Here is a 20,152-nt window from a genome sequence, read left to right on the forward strand (position 1 = left end):
TTAAATAATAATTAAAAGAGCTAACCCCCAAATGACAAAGTGTTACCATTTATTAAATCTGGTTGGTTGACACCTAAGAATGTGATTTTTTTCCTGTACTTTTATTATATTGAAATATTTCACAAAAGTATATAAATAATGTGATCTCAGGATATATTTGAAGTATTTCACAAAAAATTTGCAAATTATATAGGAGTCGGTAGAGAATTATTTATTATGCAGTGGGGCTCAGATAAGGGACTGAACAGTATTTTTAGAGTAATAACAAAAATGATTTCTTGAAGAAGACAGAACAACCTCTAATCTTTAGTGCCTTGTAAGGATTCGTGAGGGATATACACTGGAACAGAAGTTCTAGTTAAAGAAATTCCATGAGTAATGGTATGTCAGGTAGCTTCACTGCTGTGGAAATGTCATGGTGAGAGGTGGGGCAAGGCTCACACCTGGCACAAACAGACAACAGGATGAACTCCTCTGATGTCGACATCTCTGGGTTCTCTGCTATGTCAGGGACAATGCTATATTTATCCCCAGTGGCACAATCAGCTTAGTTTATAACCACAAGTCCTTTTTTTTTTTTTTAAAATCAACTCCCTCTTTATTAGACACAATTATTTTCGGTATTAATAATTCAGTAAAGTTAATAATATCAAGACCAAAAAGGAAATATGGAAAATGAAAGTGTTCTTTTAATGAACTTTGTGTAATCATGTCAATAAAAAAAACAAGAAAAAAATAAAATAAGATAAAATAAAATGAATATTGCAGTACAAAAAAAAAGGCACATCAGTTACAGGAATGACTTTCTGTTTTAAAGCTAATATTTGTATAGGCATTACATTTCATGTATGAATTAAATGTTATACTTAGGAAACACAGTTTCCACTTTTTGATGGTTATGATAGCTAGTTTGATTGAGGTGATCATTTCACAACTTACATATATTAAATTATGCTGTACATTCTAAATAAGTATACAACTTTTACTTGTCAATTTTATCTGAATAAAATTGAAGAAAAGTTTAATCCAAAAAGGATTCCAGTTGGTTACGTTGAAATAACTGAAGTTCTATTCTTCATTGTTTCATCACTATGTGATCATTGTTTATTTTCTACAGGAATCTGTGTGGTACCTTAGGCATTGGAGAACACAGCACCAGGAGAAAGCATGAACAATTTAAACCCATTCCTGATTTATTCTGTTCAGGTGAATGCGAGTAGTAAGTCCAGTTGGAATCTATTTTGGCTGCTTTCTTCTTCTGCCTTTCCCTAGTGGGATGGGAAATTCCAGCTTGTGGGTGCTTTAAAGGCTGGGGTATTTGGCCAAAAAAAATTACCATCATCCCCTCAAAGTAAGCGACCCCTGCTTGGAAAGGAGAGGAATTTTAAGCTTAAATCTTATAAAGTTTTGCTTAATAGCTGATTCTGAACATTTTAAATTACTGAAATGAGACTATTTGGGATCTAAAGTAACTCTAGAATTCCTATTATCTGAGACCATGAGAAAGTCCCAGAGGCAAAGTTTTGTACCAGGAATAGAGAATGGATGTCCTCACGTTTGTTCTAAGCTGATAATTCCTAGGAATTAGTGGTTGGATTCACCCCTACCCGACAGACCCAGGATAGAACTAAAGTAGTTTGGGAAAGTTTGATTCGACTACTAAATAACTGTGTTAGTGTGCTAGGGTTGCCATGAAAAAATACCACACACTGGGTAGCTTAAATGACAGACATTTCTTTTCTTACTGTTCTAGAGGCTGCAAGTCCAAGATGGAGGTGAAGTCAGGGCTGGTGTCTGGTGAGAGCTCTCTTCCTGGCTCGCAGGTGTCCGAGGCACTTCACTTCTCCTGACTGCTCACAGGAAGAGTGAGGGAGCTCTCTGGCGTCTCTTCCTTTTCTAATAAGGATGAAGTCCCATTGGATTAGAGACCTACCCTTACGACCTCATTTAAACCTTAATTACCTCTTAGAAGGTCGTCCAGATGAAGGATGTCACTCTGAAGGATGATGCCTTAACATATGAATTTGTGCAAGTGGCAACAAAATTCAGTCCAGAAAATAATTCTGGTAAAGACAACTGGGAAGGACTCTTGAGACCTGCATTTATTTCAACAGAATGTGACAGCAACGTGCCAGCTAATAGGATAGGATGAAATGTGGTTAAGATCTCTTAGGGAGGACAGGGCAGTGAGGCAGGCCCAGGGAGAGCAGGGTCTGGTTAGCCCATTCTCCCCACAGCCTTACTGCTTTCTCACTAATACCTTTGGGGAGGAACATTCCCTCACATCCACGTTGCAAATATCTGTTGGTGCAAATCTAGTGTAAACTGAACAGTCTCTCTGACAGCAAGTTTCACTCATAAGTCTTTCTCAAAACATTACAATCTCAAATTGAGCAAAGCTGTTGCATTCGTTCAAACCTTTATTGTAGATTTACTCAAACTCATATTTTTGATGGAGTTATTTTGATTAATGGAGATAGAAAATGAAGAAATAAAGGAACAGGATGCTAATATTAGGAAACATTAAGATAATATAAGAGGACTCGTGGAAAGCAAAGTTATCATAGTAGAAATTCAAAGCTCAAAAACAGAGTTGGTAACTGAGGAACATAGAAAGAAGAGTGAAATGATGGAAAAATTGAGAATCAGACCCAGGTGCGACAAATCATTTTGTTTCACAAAGACAGAGAAATCAGAAAGGAGGAATTTATCAAAGAATACTTGAGCTTTTCAAGCCTCAGCCTTAGAGGGGCTTGCTGTGGGCAAAAAGCACAATGAATAGAAAAGCACTCACACCCAGAAATATCATGAAGGAATTTCAGATCAGCAACAAAGGGAAAATCTTGAAAGGTTTTAGAAAGTGTAAATAAGCGGTCACCCTATAATGAATGAGGAATTTATATGGTGTAAGACTTTAGTCCCTACATCAAAGCTAAAATTGCAGTGGAGTAATGCCTTCAAAATTTTCAGGGAAAATATTTTCAAGCTAAAAAATCTGTCCCTCACCAACTAGTTATCAAGCATGAAAAAAGAGTTAAGACTTTATATATAAGCAAGGTCTAATTTTTTTTTCATCTTTGTCACATTTTTTTTCTTTGTATCCATTCTCCCCAGTTGAAAGAGAACCAAAAAGCAGGGAAGTCATGGTATTCAGGCAAAGGGAATATAATGCAAAATAAAGCTCAGTGCATTGTATTTTCTCCATGATGGTGAAGGGAAGCCCCAGGAGAATAGATCAGCAACAGAGCTGAGAGCAAAAGTCTTGACTAGAGCAGGCAGATCAAAGGCTTCAGAAGGGAAGTATGTAATGAAACTGCATACCTGATGCGCTTTAGCGTATTAAAAGGAGATTCACTCTTCAGGCAGTTTAATGATAAACTTTTGATAGGCATATAGCCAATCAAGCTAGTGAAAACATAAGGAAATAAAGATTTATAAGAGAATAAATGCAATTATTACACAGTAATTGCCTTAGGCTGGCTAATATTTATGTAGTCACAATACGAACACTGAATATTGATGTAACCAACAATTGTGCATTAATTTTTCTGTGTAGATGGTAGAGAGTGTATGAAGAAGAATTAAGCCCTTCTGTTCCATAGCAAGGAAATCATATGATATCTTAAACTAAAAAATCAAAATTAGCAGCATATGCATGTTATTTAGAAAAATAGGGAATGGTACCAGAAGAAACAACTCAAATAGATTCAAGTCTTCTCTTTGAGGGTATTAAAAGCAGGTAAAGAGGTGGGTGGAGCCGAGAACGATTATTTTAATTATAAGACTCATCAAACAATTTTACTTTTAAAAATAGCTGTGGCTTTTAAGCTGATTTGTTGATTTTTAAAGTTATTCAGTTAAGAGTTAGCTGTGGGTACTTACTAGGACCTAAGGATTAAAGTTGGCACTGTGGGGACATGGGAGATACTGGAGGCATTTCAGTACATATTCTGCAATGACATGGGAATTAAGAGCCAAAGGCTTATATATAAATATACCACTTACTAAATTATAATTAAGTGGTAAATTTTCTGGAGTAATATGTAGCTAGACAAGGCAACCCCATGTGGACTTAAGTAGTCATGGGGTGCTTCACAGAAGAGATATAAGTTCAACAGACCTTGGAAGGAGATCTTTGATGGGAACTGAAATTTACCAGCATTTACTGACCTCTGTCCCAGGTACTGTCCTTGATGATTTCTATTCGTTTATTTAATTCTTGATTGAACCTCATGCTGTAGTCTTGATTATTATTATCCCACTATTACAGATGAAATACCAGAGGATCTAGACAAATTGAGTGACTGCCTCAAACCCACATAAATTGTAAATAACAATTTTGGGGTGAATTAGCAATTTGTGTGAGAGTTTTCAATTTTTTCCTCTACAAAATACATGTATTAGGCTATGTGAACCCCAAGGTTCTTTGATCCTATGATACCTGATTAGTGACTTTCTTTGGAGCATGACTGGGGATGAGGCAGGCAGAGCAGCAAGCATCCAGCATAGTTATGTTTCATTTTTACAATTTGGGTAATAGTACCTATTTCGTACCAGGTTTAAAAAGGGGGGCAGGTACCTAGGTGGCTCAGTCAGTTGAGTGCCCAACTTTGACTCAGGTCATGATTTCACAGTACAAGGGTTCAAGCCCTACATCAGGCTCTCTGCTGTCAGCGCCAGAGCCCACTTCAGATCCTCTGTTCCCCTCTCTCTGCCCTTCTCCCACTCACATTCTCTCTCTCAAAAATGAATAAACATTAAAAAACAAGGAAGGAAGAAAAAGAAAAGTGGATGGTGGTTGAGCCCCCAGTGTTCAAGAATTCAATAATGCACCAGCTAGTTAGCTCTTGTGGCCACAGGTCCTCTCCAGTGCTGTTGAAAGATGGCTATTGCCTTGCTTCTAGGTCAATGACTTCTGCATTTGGAAAACAGCCCAGTTTACAGGTCCAAGTGTTTAACTTGGATTCTAACTGAGTTGGGTATTTTAGTTGGATGCTTGACCCAGAGCAAAGCATTTACTCTCTTCATGAATTAGCAGTCTCACATGCATGCACCTCATACACTGAGGGTTTATGAGTCCACATTTGCTTACCCAGTATTAAGAGCTAAACCTGACATTACCAGGCTCAGTTCGGGCTTTTCATTGCATATATTTTCATCCTGGTTTTTGAATAGAATAAAATGCAGTGGTTGAAATCATGGGATTTGGATTCAAGACCTGTCCTGGAGTTCTTGCTCTAAGACCTTGGTACTTAAATTCTTTAAAACCCTCTTTCTTATCTACAAAATAGGAAAGAACAAAATAATGTCTATTCCACAGTGCCAATGATCAAAAGGACAATAAACATAAAAGTTTCAGCACAGTATTTAACATTTTAAGACAAATGTCAAATATTCTTTTTGAGTTGGTTTGATTTTAATTTATTTAATTTATTTAATTTTATTTAAAAATTTTTAATGTTTTATTTATTTCTGAGGTGGGGGGCAGCATGAGCAGGGGAGCATCAGAGAGAGAGGGAAACACAGAATCAGAAGAAGGCTCCAGGCTCTGAGCTGTCAGCACAGAGCCTGACACAGGGCTTGAACCCACAAACCATGAGATCAACACCTAAGCCCAAGTCAGACACTCAACCAACTGAGCCACCTAGGCACGCCTAATTTTAATTTATTTTAAACTCTGTTTCCATTCAAACCCCAGTTAACTCACTGGTTATGTTAGGACCACTCCTGAGTGTGAGAGCTTCCGAACGACCCACCAAGTTCATGTTCACCAGTCACTTTGTACCAGCTCCCAGACTTCATCTCTGGATTTTGTTTTTTTCTAGTCTTGGGACACTCCTTTTAAGATGGGACAAAGAGGTGAATATAGTGGTGTTTATGATTCTGAAAAACACTAGGAGTCAAACACACTCATGTTGGATTTCTCCCTCTTCCAACAATGGGTAGAAGAGCAGGAATTAGAGCAGTTGTGTAATCTTTTGAAGAGGAACTTTTTTCATCAGCGAACAGGGGATGCCGGGGCTTACCTTGCAGGGATATTTTGAGGATTAGCGATAATGCATGACACGCGGAGCTTAGAACCTCAGCTCCATAGACGCTGTCACAGTTATGGCTGCTAGCTAAGAGAAAATATTAGCTGGTCATTATTTTTGCTTCAGAATTTGCTCACAAGAGACACTAAAATGTATTTTCCTATATATTTTTTTTTTTAACGGGAGGTGATTCTGCTTGTATCATGTGACTCGTCCCTACATCTTTTGAAAATATTTCTGAACCCTCAAGGGACTTTACTTTTCTCAGGACAAACTCATAAATTGAGGGGAGTGAATCCCAGAACACATCCTGTCTATGCCCTTTATTTCAAGGGGGAAGAACCTGAGGCCCAGAATGGTAAATCCTGGCCTGGTCCTGCACAGCTCCTGAGGAGAGTTCTGCCCAGAGTGGCTTTCTGTCTTTTAGGAGCAGTGTTCATTGCCTGTTGTGTTTCTTTTTTTAATGCTTGCTTTTTAATTTTTTTTTTTTTTTTTTTAGAGAGAGAGCAAGTGTGAGCGGTGGGGAGAGGCAGAGAGAGAGGGAGAAAATTCCAAGCAAGCTCCACACTTAGCTCAGAGCCTAAAGCAGGGCTCAATCCCACAACCCTGGGATCATGACCTGAGCTGAAATCAAGAGTCAGAGGTTCATCTGACTGACCAACCCAGGCACTTCCAGTATCTGTTCTTTGATGAGGTTTAATACTGTATTCAGCTTCCTGACCTCTCTTTAGCATTTGTGATTACTGAAATGTGTGAAGTAAACTCTAACAATTTCGTCACAGCCTGTCATCCTTCTTGCTTCCTGCTTCTCTCTCCAGACTCAAGAAGGCATCTTCTCTGTGCAGAAATGTACCTTCATCTTCCCAGTTAATGTGTCCAATCTGTATCAAACCAAGTTACAAGGACAGTGATCTTATCCAACAGCTCGTTTTCTGCAGAGCTATTCATTCAGAAAAGTGTCCCTTAAAATTAGCAGTCTCATTGGATTGACAAATTTCTGAATACACAAATTTTTGGAAAAGCACCACATTGACTAAGCCTTTCTCAATTTTCATCTGAATGCTGCTAATTCTCCTAATTTCTCCTTTTGGGTCCATTTCTCTGGTCCATTATCTCCTCAGTCATTTCCCCTGCCAGAAGGAGGTGCCCAAAGAGTTTTATTCACTTGAATGGACTCAGTGGGGAAGGTCTTCCTGACAAAAGAATGTGAAGACAAGCTGCAACATTTAAGACAATTCTTAGGTTTGCACTTACTTTTGTGAGGATGGAAAGAGACAAAAAAAAAAAAAAAAAATCAAGACAAAGGAGTCATCCCATGGCTCATACAGACATTTTGTAACTAAAACCATTCCCTGTCTGGAGGTGTAACAAACAAGGAAGGCAGAGCTTGGGAAGGCTTGGTGATGCGCCCTCACCTCACCTTCCCCACACTTTACCCTCTCTTGGATTTCCCTGCTCACCCCTGCAGGCTTCATGAAGTTTTGGGGGTGATGGTGGATTTTGTGGGGTCTGAAGCCAACAACCAAGAAAGAATTCTTAAAGACATCTTTGGTGCAGAAAGGTGATTTTATTAAAGCACCATGGACAAGGCCAGTGGGCAGAAAGAGCTGCATTGTAGTGTGGGGGGGGGGGGGGACCATTTTATGGAGTCCATTAAGTTCAAAGGGAGTTTTCAAAGAGACTTCCACATGCTAAAGAAGTACTGGAGGCCTAGCTATTGTCAAGCTAAGGTTGTTTTTCCCTCTAGCAAAGCATTAACATTAAGACAGTAGGGAGTTCCTGGACTTTAGGCTATGATGGCATTGCCTTTTTCCGGTAAACTGGTGAAGACCCATATCCATTTAACCTTTTTTTCCTTTTTTTTTTTTTTTTTTGGTCCTTTCCTATTTTGGGATAGGTCAGAGTGTCCTCAGAATATCACACACCTCCCACCTGGGGGAGGGGGTGTACTAGCTTGTGCTTTGCCCCTCAGCCTGCCTCATGCTCCCTCATCAGACTCACCTGGGCTCAGCACAGTGTGACCTTAGACTTTTGCCTTTATCTCGCTCATCTTCAGTTTCTGTGTGAGGAAAGGGGGATTAGAATGTTTCTACTTCATTCTGTAAAAGTCTGAAATTGTCACTCGACATAGTGTAAGACAGAGGCTGCTGTTGCTATTGATGGGAAATTGGGGAAAACAGTATTCATCCCCAAATACTGGGGGAAATGAGGTTTCCTTAATCCTTCAGTCTGTTAGTCAAGTACAACAAACAGAAGTAGTTTGTATTGCCATGGAACTCAAACCTATGGAATTAACTAATTAGCTTAGTCTTGGCACCTAAATAAAGATATGTAGTCTGGGCACAGGGGTGCAAGAGCGTCTGGCTCCAGGGGTCCTAAACAGACCAGATTCAGCCGCTGGGAACTGACAAAACCCAAAGGCAGAGAAATGAGTGGTGGTGATACAAGAAATGGATTTATTTCAGAGAGGCGAACACTGGGAAGATGGTGGACTCTAGCATCTCCAAGATTGTCTGCAAGCTGCCCCCAATACTTCCAGGTTCATATGAGGAAAATGCCTGTGGGTGCCTGCAGGTAGGCAGTGTAGGTTAAACCAATCGCTGTCTTGGAGTCGATCAAAGGCAGTCTTACTGGCTCGGGACAGTCTTTATTTCTCAGTTCCCAGGAGGGGATATTTTGCCCACAGTGTCTTTTGCCTGAATTCAAAGATAAGCAGGGAAAGGAAGAACTTCATCAATCAGAAAGTTTGAGGTCAAAATTGAGATGTTTGAAGTTCTCTTTCATATGTAAATTGAAGAAGGGCTGACTAATCCACAGATAATAGATTCCTAGGAGATTATCAATAGTGGTACCCATAGACCAGGACTGAAGGATGTTATTCCGCCTTGTGGAGAACATTTTGTCTTTCACAAAACATTTCTTGGTGTCTTCCGCCAAAATGTTACAATCCTCAGGCTGCCCTGCTTGTGCCTTGCTTTCTTATCCATACGTCTTTCTTGAGTTTCTCCGATCATCCCTTCAGACTCAGCTGGGTTCAAATTCTTTGTCACATTCAGGGCACCAGTTTAAAACTCTTAATGTTTTTCATCTATGCTATTTTTAAAAATTTTTTAATGAATTTTTAAGTTTTTTAATGTTTATTTATTTCTGAGAGCCAGAGAGAGACAGCAGGAACAGGGGAGAGGCAGAGAGAGGGAGATACAGAATCTGAAGCAAGCTGTCAGCACAGAGCCCAATGCAGACCACGAGATCATGACCTGAGCTGAAGTCAGATGCTCAACCAACTGAGCCACCCAGGAGCCCCAGTGCTATATTTTTTTAAAGGTAACTAATTTTGTCAGCTTTCACTCTCATTTTCCATTAATATTATCCCTATGTGTTCTTAGGGTTGACTTAGACTCATGGTGAGAAATCAGTATGGAGGAAATAGTGTCCTCGATGTCAAGACCTTTGTTAGTATCGTTGAGCTTGAAAGTTTTGCAGGCTCTGAGGTACATGTGGACCAGCTCTCCTACTTTACATTAGACTGTGTTGTTGAGAGTAGAAGTATCTTGTTCAAGGCCAAATACTGTGTCAGGAATAGACTTGAGGGTAGGATCCAGCTGAGATTTTGGCTCCTGGGTCAGTGTATTGTCCACTTTCATAAATAAAAATTATTAAGGGAGTTTGAGAAGAAAATGTTCCATGCCCCAAAACATTATTGTACATGGAATAAACGAAGTTCATTGTATTTCTTCCCTGCAAAGATTCTTACAATCTGTACATATACATTGAGGGGCGCCTGGGTGGCTTAGTTGGTTAAGCGTCCGACTTTCACTTAGGTCATGATCTCGCGGTTCGTGGGTTCGAGCCCCGCGTCGGGCTCTGTGCTGACTGCCAGCTCGGAGCCTGGAGCCTGTTTCAGTCTGTGACACCCTCTCTCTCTGACCCTCCCCTGCTCACGCTGTCTCTCTCTCTCTCTCCTAGAAATAAATAAAACATTAAAAAAATTAAAAAAAAAATCTGTACATATACATTGAAGTACCAGATTTGGAGAACATACTTTTCTCCTTAAATATTATTTACTCATGTAATCCTCTTAATTTTTATAGTATTTAATTGTCCATAGAACATAAAATACACAGCTATTGGAAGTCTTTTGCAAACCACAATTCAGATGGTGCCTCATTAACTACTCATAACTTTAACTCAGCCTCATCTTAATGACCTCAAACCTAGGACCAACATCAGTCATCCTGTATCTTCAAGACTATTGAAGATCTGGTAGGCATGGTTATTATGTGAATTTTTAGCATTAGTGCTTATTTTTATCATCAGCAAACAAGAATGTTACCAATGAGCAGTTAGCCCAACAGCTAATGTTTCTGGGACAGCCTGCCATGTTACTATTAAAACATATTTACATAAATTTGATGGGAGTCTTAGCTCCTCATCAATTATTAATAATCAACTGAAACTTTTTAAATGGTTTCCTTAACATGAAATTACATTTTTTAAAGTTTTTAATGTTTATTTGTTTATTTTTAGAAAGAAAGACTGTGTGAGCCAGAGAGGGACAGAGAGGGAGGGACAGAGAAAGACTTCCAAGCAGCCTCTTCACTGTCAGTGCAGAGTCCAATGTGGGGCTTGATCTCACAAATTGTGAGACCATGACCTGAGCTGAAATCAAGAGTTGGATAGTTTAACTGACTGAGCCTCCCAGGTGCACCTACCATGAGGTTACATTTAAAGTACATTCATGAAGCTCAATGTAAGGGAACTCAATACATGTTTGATGACCAGAAAATAGAGAGGAGAGCTAAGTTTTCTGGAATATATTACTCTCTTTTCTTCAAGATTTTGGGTGATTTATGCTCTGTTTTATTTTTGTTTTTATCAAACCCCACATATTTTGTGGGATACATTTATAAATACATTTTATTATTTTCTGAGTGCTCATCATAAACTTCTGTGTCCCACATTTCTCCATAAAGTTATCATGGTATTTTAATCTGACATTTAACCATTGATCCATTCAATAATATGAGTGGAGTGGCCCAAAACCTTTTGTGTTTTCTACACTTTCCCTTATGTGTATAGGGGAAGGTAGTGAAGGTCAGCCACTGCCCTCAAGATGTGCAGAAAGTGACAGGTAAGCATGGAAACAGATAATTGGTAGGCAAAATCCTAATCAAAGAAGCATGCCTATGTTGCAACAGAAGAAAAGTTGAGGGGCCAACATTTATGTCATGTGAATAATACACAGTGGAGAAGAAGTCCTTCACTTGGACTTTTATTTACATCAAAATTATGATCTTCTTTGACCTCAATTTATTCCCCCTTTCTGGATATAAGTGTGTTTGCTATATTCCCTCAGGTTCATCAAATTGTGTCACCTTTTCTTTTTTCAATAGTAGGCTTTGCCTAGTGTATAATATCATCTTGAAATAGATTTCTTTCTTTTTTATTAATAATTCTACTTGTAGAGATTTTACATATTTGGCAAGCATACTCTCAATTCTTTTTATTTTATTTTTTTAAATGTTTAACTTATTTCTGAGAGAGAGACAGCGTGAGCAGGGGAGGGTCAGAGAGAGAGGGAGACACAGAATTTGAAACAGGCTCCATGCCCTGAGCTGGCTGTCAGCACAGAGCCCAATGTGGGGCTCGAACCCACAAACTGTGAGATCATGACCTGAGCCGAAGTCAGACACTTAACTGACTGACCACCCAGGCGCCCTGTAGCATACTCTCAATTCTTAAAAGGAGTTATCTCAAGTTGTAAAATATGTATACATATATTCTAGGACTAATTATTGTTAAATAATATTTAAGGCCCTGGTTGAGATTGAGTTATAAAATAATTAAAGTCAGTTATTTTTGTACCAAAATGTTATAATCAGGTGTGCACTGTCATCACTTATTGGAAGAATGTCTTTTGAGATATAATTGATCAAAGCCTTCTTGAAAAAAAGATAGCTGGATGTTATTATTTCCATCTTATTCCTACATTTCTGTAACTTTTTTTTGCTGAAATAAATTAAATTCATCTAAAAAGATTTGCTTTTTTCCAGAATCTTGTATTTTAATACCATTATATCTCAGATGGGTTATTTGATGGTTTGGTAGAATCTTCCTTTAGTTTTCTTTCTTTCTTTCTTTCTTTCTTTCTTTCTTTCTTTCTTTCTTTCTTTCTTTCTTTCTCTCTCTCTCTCTCTCTTTTTCTTTCTTTTCTGACTTTTCTGAATGTTTCCTTCTTTAGAACAGGTAGTTAGGGTCAATACCAGGGACCATGGCCAAGCCCATTGAAAGCCTGAAGGGCATGGCATTCAATTCTTCTGATTTAAATATGACACTGTTCCTGGTTCTTCTTTATCTTTCAACATTTCGATTTGACCTTGCAACAAAACTGATAGTTATTCAACCCAGAAATTCACATCCAGTTTTGCTAAACGTGAGAAGTGAAAAAGTCATAGAAACCCTCAGGATTTTTACGGCTTTTGGTTAAGAACTCTTCTTTTCTAGAAGAGCACAAAACTTTCTGACCAATTGTCTTATGTAAATTTTCATCTCCCACCCCCCCTTCCATTTCCTTTGCTTGGTATTGTCTTGCTAGCTATAGTCTTCCTAAATTTAATCTTTAAATAGCTTTCCTTTATGCTTCCTGCTTAGCTATTTGGTCTGTATTGTCTATCTCAACATGAAAATGGATATTTGGGATAATAGAATTTGATCCATCATCCCTACAATGCCATCCTAAACAGGCCATCATTTTAGGAGTTTTGGATAAGTTCACCAGCTGGAGTGTCCCAGCCACCCAAACTCCTGCCATTCCTTACCAAGGGACTAAAGAATCAATATCCTCCTACATACCCATTACCCACAAATAATACACAGGTTTAGAAGCTTAAAATTGTTCTATTGATCTTCTTATACATTATCATCATCTATGCTGAGCCAACAAAACTCCCTTTTTGCACAATAATGTTTATTTCTCTTTCAAGTGGTTCAACCTATTTAACTTGCTCACACAATTAAATGTGTAATTTGGTCACATCCGGTGGCTTCTGCAAAAGTTGCTAACTTCCTTTGGGTCTCTCAAATTGAACAAACAAGATTGCAACAAAAGAAAGATTTCACCTTTATCATAACTCACATTTATATATGTTTTATGGATAACAGGTGTTTTCATATTCATAGCCTCTCCTGTTTCTTATTTCTATGTCAACTGGTAAGCAGGAAACTGCTGTCATGCAGTCCATTCCTGTCCAAGCTGTGGCCCAAGGCACCCCTATGCTTTACACCCCTTCCCATTCAACAAACTCAAGAGCAGTATTGATCTCTTAAATCCCACACCTTGAATTGAATGTCTTGAATCTCTCCAAGCTCTCCACATCCTCTGCCTTATTTTCTACATTGCAGGAACATTTTCATGGATACTGGTCTCCAAAGGAAAATAAGCATATATTTTATATCTCCATTTTTCACATTAGGAGAGGACAGATTTCAAATTCCATGAATGTTTGTCTAATTAAGGGGTTTGCAAAGTATGACCTACCTATGGGTCAAATCTGGCCAACTGCCTGTTTTTGCATAGCTTGTGAGCTAAGCATGATTTCCTGTATTTATAAATGGTGGAGTCCAATAAGAAGAGGAATAAAATTTCATGATATGTGAAAGTTACATGAAATTTAAATTTAAATTAAAGTTACATGAACTTGCAGTTTCCATATATAAAGTTCTATTGGAACCCAGTCATACTTGTTCATTTACACAGGGTCCATGCCTGCTTTCACATTAAAATAGCTGAGCTGAGTGTTTAGAGCAGACACTGGCCCTTAAAGCCTAAAATATTTACTCTATGGCCCTGCTGTAATTGATGGATATTTTCTTCCATGCTGGGTTTGGATTTGCAATAATAATAACAACTAATATTTGTACAGTTCTGTAATTTTAAAAGATACATTCATAGTTATTTTATTTATTACTCATAACAACTCAAATTATCAATTAGATGCCCCAGGCTCAAAATAGTGGTGTTAACAGTCATAAAAGGGAGGGTTGGGACCCAATGGAAATCTTCTGGTCTCAAATCCCATCTAATTCTTGCTTGAACATGACGTAACCAAAATATAGTTCTTCTATTTTCCTTTTGCATAATCCTATTTGTCATTTTTTCTTTGCTCATTCCAATGAGGAAACTTTGATGTAAAAGGTCATTCTACACATTTACTGGGTTGCCTGTTATTTTGAATATGAAATTTCTAACCCTGTTCGAAGGCATATTGAGTTATGTAGTTTCCTGAATTGGCACACACAGTCTTGCCTCAGTGCCTTTTTTCAAATGCTGTTTCCTTTTCTTACTTACCATTTTCAACTTGACTTCTGATCATCTGCTAGACCTTTGAGACACAACTGAAACACCTTCTTTAATCAAATGCCTGCTCCCTGCTCATTGTGCTAATTGGGACCTGGGCCCTTCTCCATAGGATGTATTGTACAAGTTTGTCATTTATCTACTAGCCTCCCTAGGTAAATCCTGTACAGCCCTTTGTGAGCAGTTGTCATATCTTATTATATGATTATTCCCAACATCTCAAAATCCACATCAAAATTGCTCATCAATTTTTGTTGAAGGAATGAATTAGGAAATTAATGTTTACTCTTTACAATAGAGTTGATATTATTCACTATAATATTAATACTATAAAGTTGTCTTACAAAAATCTAAAAGATGACAAAATAAGTTGTATTTTTGTATAAGATAAAATGCTAAAGAACATATATACACATCCCATGACATCAATCCCTTTTTATTTGATTTCTGGCAGTTTGATATTTTTTTCTGGCAGTTTGAGCTTTAACTTTGCATTTCCTTATCATTGCAATAACGAAAGGCATAAATGGGAAGTTCAGTATCTGATTCAGCATAAGTGCAGGCTCTCAATTAATGTCACATCATAAAGTTTCCTTAATAAGCTCACCGGTTCCTTCATAGACACCCAAAGGGAAGACCCACAGGAATTGGAATACATTACAACATGAATTTCCAACCTGAATTCCAAAATGGTGTCATGGACGGTGGAAGATCTCTGTCTGTTTATTGGAAGGGAGCATCTAATCTTACTTTGTTGTAAGTTTATGTGCTGAAAAAATGTTTTCTCTGGGCTCAGCTTAAGGGAGCATTGAATAATGCAATTCTCTTCTAGAAACAGCTCTGCCTCTTTAGACATCTGGCAAGTAATGATCAGGTACGCTCCCTACATACAGAGGACTGGCCCTGAGATAGGTACCACACAGGTGGTTTCCTGCGCCACAAAATGATTCCTACACATTCAACTGGTATCTCAGTTATGGTTTTGGTTCAGTGTGATCAGTTATAGCCATGGAACCCTTCAATTTGTTATTTATGGCCTTTTTGTTGACATTTTTTAGCTGGAGATTTCCTTCTTATTTCATTGAGCAGTAGAGGCCAGGGACAGAGCAGTTGTACAGTGGCCAAATTACATTATTTGTTTTCGCTGTAGCTGGGTTAGACCTGGATGTGCTTTAAGGCTGAAATTGGTTAACTCTTTCCTCATCCATTAACCAGCTATATTAATCTGGGAAATAGGTGTCAACATTCCTATTTTCCAGATGAGAAGCTGAGTCACAGATAGGGTAAGACCATTGCCTGAAGCGACACGGATAACAGAGTGGGCACTGAACCCAAGCATCTGTGACTATGCAGTTCTTTTAGCAAATTAATTTACTCATGCTAGATATATTTACCTGCAAAATGAGAAAAACAGCCCCCTTCTCATGGTTTCATTGGGACAAAAAGTGGTAGCATGTAGAAGTACTTGATACACATTAGGTGCCCAGCGATTGTGTTTTATTATTACATTACTATTGTAGGAGAATATATGACTCATGCCGTTTCTCTTCATAAAGCCATTATCTTTTCAATGAGAGCTTTGCACACAACAAAGCGCTCTGGGAGACATGGACAGGTTGTCACACTCTCCAAACCAACCTGTGGGGGACGTGAGAACTACTACCTGCCCTTTCCAAGGAGCGTCCTCCTGCCCCCTCCCTTGAAGGCATCTCTCCTCTATTCAGTGAAAGATATGCTCTAAGACAGCCTCTAATTCTCTAAGGCCTATTTGAATAGTTGGAGCTCCACAGAGGGCGTGGCTGAAGTGGATTTGCCTTTTCTTCGGCTAACATGCTGTCATTAGCTAGTGCTGGTGTTTCGTCCCCAAGGATGGATCTCACATCCTGGACTGGGCTCTCAGCAGCCGGCTGGCTGGTGTCAGAGCCCATTTGTCCGTCTCAGATGCAGATGCTGTGAGCTCATCGACCTGATCAAATGTAGGCCTGTGGAAATTTGTTGTTTCTGAACCGTCATGAACAATGAAATCAATTCAAATGCAGTTTAAACATTGTATTATTAAAAATACCATGAAGTTATTCCTCCCCATAACATATTATATGTCTGTTTGAACTCAGAGCCATTTTTTCTCTTTTATTTATTTATTTCTTTTAATTTTATTTGCTTATTGAGAGAGAGAGAGAGAGCACGAATAAGGGAGGGGTAGACAGAGAGGGAGAGAATCTCAAGCAGGCTCTGCATTGTCAATGCAGAGCCTGATATGGGGCTCGAGCCCATGAACTGTGAGATCATGATCTGAACCCAAATCAAGAGTCTGACAACAGACTGAACCACCTAGATGCCCCTTCTTTTTTATTTTATAAGCTTACACCAAATATAAATATGGCAAAGTGGATAAGAGTAACATAGTCCTTCGTTACCTTTGAATGTTACTCTCTGATTATATTATGTGACTAGAAAGCAACTCAAGAAAAAGAAGTAAGGAAACAAATGTATTTTTAGTACAGGAGTATTTTCTTAAAATCCATTGAATGACAAGGCATCTAACCTTAGGGATGAGATGGATGAGACAGGATTTAAGTGTTTACTATCTTTCAGCTACTAACTGGAAAAGCTGGAATTTGAAGCCAGGACTGTCTGGCCAAAAGTCTATAAGGTCAATTTCTCTGATATCCAAAATTATTGTAAACATTTAAGATAATGGATTTGTTTCATTATTTACAATCAGTGCCCACTTTTGCTGGGACAGGGCATTTCAGAAGCTCATTTATGTCAGAGCCACAGCTAGAACTCCAGACTTCTTCCTAGGCCAATATGCTTAGATGCCATTACTGAGCCTCCTTGCAGAACTGACATGACTAACTTTTCTAGGCCTTGCTTCATTAAATTCTGTGCACTATGTGTCATTTGTTTTCAAAACATTGGGAAAGGATAAAGAGATAAATAATGACAGGTAACATTTATGGAGGACTCCACTGTTCATGCACTTGGCTTAGTGGTTTGCATGTATTATTTCACTTGATACTCAGGGTCTCTAAAGGTCTTTGTTTTTAATTTTCCAATTTACATCTTCAAAACCCAAGGATGATGGTGGTTAATCTAATTCAAGTCACAAAATTAGAGAATGGGATTTTATGGGATTTGAGCCACAGTGGTTTGCCTGTTCCAATGTCCATGCTTCTACCATATAATTATTGCTTTGAGTCTTATTCTGTGCTGCCCCCTAGCTTCAGCTGACTTGGACTTGAGTCCATCCCTTCAGCTGACTCAAACTCATAGTGACTTGCCACTTCTTCATTAAGTGGTTCTAAGAAGAATCGTCAGTGCTTTAATCTTGCTAATGCCCATGGCATTTAACTACCCTCATCTAACTTGGTTTCTCAGTAGCATTGAAGAACTGTTCACTTCCTTTTCATTATGCACTTTTTTTTCTGGGCTCCAACTTACTCACCTGGTCTTCCTCCTTCCTCATTGCCTGCCTCCTTCTCCCCAGTAACAGACCATTGTTCCAGGCTCTATTCTCTGGTTACATTCATGCTTTGGATGATCTCAATCAGACTCTCACACACACATATACATATATGTATATATATATACATGCATATGCATATTCAGCCATCTCCCAAGTGTCTCTCCAGACCAGACCACACTCCTGAACTGCAGACATATACCCAGATACCTGCTCGACACCTACACTTATTGCCCAGTTGGAATCTTAAAGTTAACGAAACCCCAAATTGAATTCAGGATCCACTCTTCCTATTTCTCAGCCACTGTTCTCCAAAACAAAGCTATTTATTTTCTCCTATTCATTCAGTGGCTTAAGCCCCAAGTTCTAATCTTTCTTGATTCCCTTCTTCCCCTTACACTCTCCCTCAAGTCCATCAGCAAGCCCTCTTGGTTCCATCTGGACCCAGCTCTGCTATTATATTCTCTTCTACATCAGCCCTAGTCCAAACCACCACTGCCCTCCCTCAGGGCAATGGCTCCTAACTGTTCTCTTTTCCTTCCTTCTTGTTTCCCTATGGCCCATTCTTCATTGAGAAGTTGGATGAGACTTTTCTGAAAGGTAAATCTCGTAGTGTCACTCTCCTGTTTAAAACCTTTGGCAGTTTTTAATATCTGTTTGTTAACTGACTATGCCATACACAGAAGTCTTAATAAGCATCATGTGAAGTGAGTTCTATTTCATCACTATGGATTGTTTAATGTCTTAAACACATAAAAGTCCAGTTGGGGTTGGGATTTTCTCTGGGAAGAAGGGGAAGGCAAGGTGAGCTATGGAATGTGACTGCTGCTAAGCAGATATGGATGAAGGTTTAGGAGAGGTCCAGGCTTTCATGTGGGCAGCTGAAACCAGGATGGCTCCAGAGGCCTGATCATGACTTTTGACCGAGTCACTGAGCTTGCTCTTATATGCATTTGAGCCAGCCAGGCAGGCGGGTATAATTCAGCTGAATGATGATGGAGCCCATGACAGCACTTTCAGGTCCACTGAAATCAATAAACCCAGGGAGTGGGAGTTTCATGTTTCTCCAGCAACACCACAGGTCATGTTGTCTGTGAGTTAATGGTCTAAGGGATGAGAATGGGAGCTAAGGGATTAATTGTTGGATTCTTCATTAACCCAAGAAAACACAGCAAGACACATTTGGCTTCCACACAAAATCATACAAAATTCTCTCTTTATTAAATATACATTATTTACAGTTTAAGTCTTTCTTCTGTACAACAGTAACCATAGAAAACAAAGAAATCTAAGGCTAACTTTTTATTTTTCCCCATACAGCATATTAAGACATGTTACATGGTCTACAAAACTGACTTGGAACGAGGCAACATCACTTTAGGTTCTGTTTTGGGAACAAAAATGAGAAGATCCAAAGGAAAAAGCTAGACTATGGCAGATCTACAGAGAGGTGACCTGTTTTGTGCTTTTGCTGTAACAGAAAGTCTGACATATAGTTTTGGGGGGAGAGTTTATTTTGCATTTTATTGTTTACTTGTTAAAAATAGCCTCCCCACTCTTTCTCATTCCTCAAAAAGGAGGACCACTGCATGCCAGAGAGAGACTGACTTCCCGTATGAGATGGACACGGCCATGCTCTATCACAGAGATCAGCAAGCTGCAGTCCACAGGCCAAATCTGACCCCATTGCCTGTTTTGTAAATGAAGTTTTATTGGAACACAGCCATGCCTTTTTGTTCCTGGATGGCCTGCTGCCTGCTACAGCAGCAGAAGTATTTGCAACTTGCAGAGCCTACATTAAACCATCCAGCCCTTTCTAGAAAAAGTTTGCTGACTCCTTACCTATCAAATCCTGGAGGCAGACTCCTGGTTCCCCCTCAGCCTGCTCTTCTATTCCCAGTGACAACCCTGCACCTTTTTTTTGCCTCTTCTGGTCGACTGAGGGGAGTGACGACACATGATATCAGGAGGCCTGTCAACTGCCGGCTTCAGAAGGAGAGAAGTCTTGATGTTGGACCTCACCAAACAAAAGTCCCTCTCACACTATAACTATGCTGCTTTAAAGCAAGGTTCGGTATTTTTTGCATGAGTATTTAAGGCAGGGCAAGTTTATACAGGTTGACACTGCCATTCAGATAGAAGAGACTATGTGAATATTTCATGTAAAGCCTTGGGGATGGGGTTGACTCTAATGGAAAAGTATGGTGAGGTGGATGCCTATAAGTATTATCCCTTAAAGTTTCACTGAAAGTTTCTACCTATGAGCCTTCCAAAGAATCTGCAGGGTAAGACAATGCT

The 20,152-nt window shown here is 39.0% G+C and overlaps 1 long non-coding RNA gene across 2 annotated transcripts; it reads left to right on the forward strand.

Moving 5' to 3' along the window:
• Window positions 1-1,158: 1,158 nt before the first annotated feature.
• On the forward strand, window positions 1,159-19,299 carry LOC144233729 (uncharacterized). Of its 2 annotated transcripts, none has more exons than XR_013335745.1 (3): window positions 1,159-1,206; window positions 1,754-1,797; window positions 19,175-19,299. It is a non-coding gene; the product is annotated as an uncharacterized LOC144233729 (long non-coding RNA). The 2 variants fall into 2 exon arrangements; XR_013335744.1 differs by having other exon boundaries at window positions 1,165-1,219.
• The last annotated feature ends 853 nt before the right edge of the window (window positions 19,300-20,152 follow it).

The sequence above is a fragment of the Crocuta crocuta genome, unplaced genomic scaffold, assembly GCF_008692635.1.
Source record: "Crocuta crocuta isolate KB4526 unplaced genomic scaffold, BGI_CrCroc_1.0 scaffold5, whole genome shotgun sequence".
Lineage (NCBI taxonomy): Eukaryota > Metazoa > Chordata > Mammalia > Carnivora > Hyaenidae > Crocuta > Crocuta crocuta.